Raw genomic sequence first — 4987 nt, forward strand, 5'->3', positions numbered from 1 at the left:
GGCTGCTGTCCGATGCCGTAACCTGTTAATCGTGCTAATTGCATAAATTACAATTGATAAACAAACAGTTACGGGCCTCGACTGTGGACTGTGAACTGTCGATTGTCGAGTGTCGTGTGTCGTGTGTCAACTGCAGGACCTGGCCAACTTCAAAGTGAAAATCAAATTCAGTTTAAGCGTTTGCCAATCGAATTGAATTTTCATTAGGCAACATGAAAGGAGGTGAGCGCGTGACGAGCTTGTGAATTTCCATAAAACCAAGCGCTGCGACCGGCTGTCGTCCTTTAACCCGTTTGCCATTTGCCGGCACTTAAAGGATATGCGCGACAGGGCGAAGTTGTCGCGGAAAACTATGATTGACAGCTGAGACTGGAGCTGAGCCTGAGCCTGTCGCTGCCAGTTGCCCGTTGCCAGTTCCCAGTTCCCGGAATCTGTGTACGACAGTCCCCGCACTCTACAGAACTCGAGCTTAAGTTGAATTTGACAAAGCGTATAAACGGAAATTGCTGACAGGCTGAGGGACAGGCGCATGTCCTTGTGCCATAAATTATTTAAATTATTTGTATTTTCAACAGCAAAACAGAACTTTCGAAAATTAAACTCCTGCACTGGCAGCTGCTTGAGCTGGCCATTGAGATTTCGTATCTAGTTGAAAGCAAATCAAATTTATTCATTTCTGCGTTTTTGTGTGCATTCCTCTTGCAGAATAAGTCTTCCCGCCCCTCCACCAGCCCCCCGCCTGCGTACATCATAATAAATCAAATAGGAAAGCATGCCATGCGTCCAGCTTTTCTTGCCAACCGAGTCGGACTTTGTCCGTCTGTCTGTCTGTCCTGTTCGTCCGACTGTCTGTCACTCATCAATTTTGAAAATTATTAAAAATTTAAATGGAATACCAGAGTGCACTCAGCAAGGGGAACAAATTGAGATATAAATTTGTGTATGTGTGTGTTTGGCTGTGTTATATATTTTTTATTTATGCCTCTGTATGTGCGTGTGTGTGCGTGTGTTTTTTGTTGTATTTTGTGTCAGGCTTGTCAAACATTTTGCGTGTGTCCTGTGCAAAGTTGCCAATGTGTATGAATTTTTAATTTTAATTGTTTACCAAATGCGCTGGCAAAATCTGTTCACAAGGATACACACATGGTCGCACACGACGATGAGTCCTCAAATGACAGGACGCTCGTTTCGTTGTCATAATTCAATACATGTGCATTTTATAAGGCTGACCTGACCGAGCAGGAGAGAGACAAAAAAGAGACACAGAGAGAACGCGAGAGAGAGAGAGAGAGAGAGTTGGCTTCTGCCCATGTAATATCCCGACATTTTATTGACACAATTGAAGACGCATCGAGACAGGATATATGTACACATACATAAGTATATTGTGTGTCGAGTAAATCCGAGCCCCTTCTGGCCCACGTAATTCCCACTTAATGACTTTTATTTTATTGACTCTGTGCCACAGCGAACAGCTGAGGCACTAAGAGTTCTTCATTAGTTGGCCGCAAAAAATCCATAATTATAATGCACCTTACATAACGCTTCATTAAGATAATAGTAATGAATACGTGACCGCACAGACAGACAGACAGACAGACAGACAGACAGACAGACAGACACACTCATACACGCACACTCACACATAGTCAAAGCGACGGGCGGCACAGTCGCATGTCCTGCGAGCTAATGGCACGCATGAGACTCTATGTGCGAGTATTGAATGTGTTCGTATCCTTGCGTCTGCCAGGGGCTGTGTGCTGTGCCCATGTCCGTGTCTGAGCCTGAGTCTGGCCCACAAATGGCCAGCAGGCAATAAAATGAACCACTTACCGCCCCCCAAGGCGGCCAATGGCGGCAGCCAACGACATCGCCTGCGTGACAGGCCTCGTCCTGCATCCCACGCCGCCGCATGAAATGCGGTCGATAATTTACATACAAAATAATACAAAAGGTGAGCAATATTCTGGCACGTGGAAGTTCTTATACCCTCCTTGGCCCAAATTGAATGACACTGGCTCAAAGAGACAACAAAAAACGGTGGATTAATCTTGCAATAAATTCTTGCTCGAAGCTCTTTGCAATATACAAAATATACCGATTTACACTTCGTATTATTTACTATTTGAATTTATCATTAGTTTAGTTTTATGCTTAAAGTAAGATTTATTATATATAATCTTTACAATTTGGCTTAGAGTTTTGAAAAATAACCAGCAAGCGGATCTTTTCTGTTCGGTTTCTTAATACAATAAAAAAGTTATCAATTTTACGAGTTCTTTAATATATGAACCGATATGCTGGATTGTTTGTCCAAAAATGGTTTTTATCCAAAATATAGAAATTTTTTAAATTCTAATCGCCATAACTTTCGTAAATCTCAACCGAGTTCAAAAAGCTTTACAGCAATGGAAAACCAAAAGTTATAGCAACAACAAAGCCCTCAACTATAATATATAAAAATATATTATAATATATAATATTTATTTTCAAAAATATAAATCGACAATTAATTACATCATTAAGTGTTGGGAAGTTTTCTAAAAGCTCATATAAAAAAGTAAATGGATTGTTTTCTGTTTGTGAATAAAACTAGCTATGATAATTTAAACAAGTGTTCGAAAACATATATTTTTCAACTTCCAAAACACACACTCTCAACACTTTTACTTCCATATAAATCTGTAAGTCATATTAGCTCTTTAATAAAAAACGGTATGTCCTAGGAATAGTAAAAGGAAGAGTAGACTCGATTTAAGTTAAAGCAAAGAAACCTAAGAGATTTCAATTGACTACCGCACAAACTCAGACTTCCCTAACACATTCGCTCACATCCATCTTCAACAGTCAGAGTCTTAAAGCAAGTGTCATTCAAGCACAAGTAATCAAATGTATGCTTGGAATAGAAATAAAATTCGATCTGATTGTAAGCATATGGTATGCCAAATGGGTTGACAATGCGGCGATACTTTTGTCTAGGAAACAATGATGATTATGTTCAACAACTGATTATATAGCCCTAAAAACTATATTAATTATCATATAACATCAATTCTGTGGAGGTCGTTATCAAGCGTTACATGCGATAGAGGCGGCCCTAATGCGGAGAAACGTCTAAGTAAATTCAACTCCGGTGTAGATATAAAGAATGGAACTTCAACTCTAACCTTTTGCCAGGCAGGCATTCAGTCGTGCTGACCGTCAGGTAGTTAGTTGAACCCAAGGACAAAAAGAGCGACAGTCATCAATAAAATATATTGCCAGTAATTTCCAGCACTGGGCTAGTTACCTAAGGCTAGGGTTGAAGCTATGGTGCGCTTGGGGGTTTAGGAGTTTGTGGTTAACTTGTCCCCAGCATAATTAATTCACTTGCATGATAATCAAAAAATCATTTGATTAATGCTCGCTCCTCGAACAAAGTGCAGACAAGCATTGTCCTGCCACATGTTTGTCTATGGCGTGGGTATCAACAAGGGTTGAGGCTAACGGGATTAGGGGTTGGAGTTAAACTTGTTGGAATGCGGTATATGGGGCGAAAGGAACTGCCCCGAATATTCAAATTGCAAACGAGTTTTATGTTAAGAGCTAATTTGGGTTAATGCCGTAAAATGTGGCGCAGTTAAACAAATGCTACTATACACACATACACAAACACACACAGTCACATACACTTGCCTAAGAAAGAGAGGCTGCCGCCGGCGACAGCTTTTTAACATGCGCTTCGAAGTATGCTACATAAAGTTGCACAATATGCGTAGCAGCCACAGGCCAGCGTACATATACATACATATATATCATTGTGTGCGTAGGTGTGTGGCTTGCCTTGTGTGGCTTTCTGCTAAGAACTGTAGCATACTTTTGTGCACCTCGTTTCTTTTTCGTCAACATTTCATTATTTGACTCAGTTTCCCACTCTTGTTTTCTGTCTCCTTCTCTGCGCAGCTTAGTCTGAGTCTCGCCTTGGTTTTATATATTTAAATTAGTCAAAATGTCAACTTGACACAGATTTCTGCTCAACAATGCGCCGCATTGCCAAGATGTGGGAGAACAACAAAAGCGCCAGAGAGAGGGAGAGAGAGAGAGAGAGACAGAGAGAGGAATCTTTATAAAGCTCTGGCTTTATAAAGACTCATGCCTTGCAGTTGTTTGTCCGCGATAATCTCATTAAAATCGTATTCGTATGAGAACGTATTGAAATTCCCAAATGGACTATGCGAGCTGCGGCAGCCAGAAGACGAAGTAGCTTAACGGACACAAAATCAATCAGAGCAGCAACTGACCTGGGAACTGGGAATGAAACAGAGAAATGATTTAACAAAGTACTCGCCTCTGTTTTTATACCCTTGTTAAGAATGGCTTGAGATAAGTTTGAAATGTGTAAAGCATATTTTGTTTGTACATAAATACAAATGTATTTCTAATTAGATCGACGAGCTATTAAAAATAATTAAATTTCATCCTTTTTTCTGTCTACTGATATTTAATTTTATACGGAATAGAATCAAAATCTCTTTTGCTGACAATAAGAAAAGCAATTATTAAATATTTCTTAGGCAAAACTTTTAAATGTATAAAATGAACAAATTGAAATAGTTTTCTATTTAACAATACTTCGGTTGATTCTGTAACGAAATAGTATATAGAAATGAGTCCATTTGCACAAGGACATTAAAACGTCGGCAACTGGAAACCATTGTTTTTTGTTTTTATATTTTCGCTTAAAGCAGCCACGGAATGTCGCTCACCTTGACGCAGCTACCTCTGCTTTAGGGCGCCCCGCCCAGTGGCACGCCCAGTAACTCCCTGGCAAATATTGACAAAACATTTGCGCTGCTTTTCGTTGCCGGGCTGCCTGCTGAGTTGCTCGGTGCGACTGCAACGCTCCATTTGCTTATCTTAAATTACAAATCAGTCAATACGAAATTGAATGCAAACAGAAACAGAGGCAAAAAGGACCATTCAATTCAACTGGGATCGACTGCAGCTC

This window comes from Drosophila montana, unplaced genomic scaffold, assembly GCF_035044405.1.
Source record: "Drosophila montana isolate Dmon_TW-CO22-7 unplaced genomic scaffold, ASM3504440v1 contig_1505_1, whole genome shotgun sequence".
NCBI classification, from domain to species: Eukaryota; Metazoa; Arthropoda; class Insecta; order Diptera; family Drosophilidae; genus Drosophila; species Drosophila montana.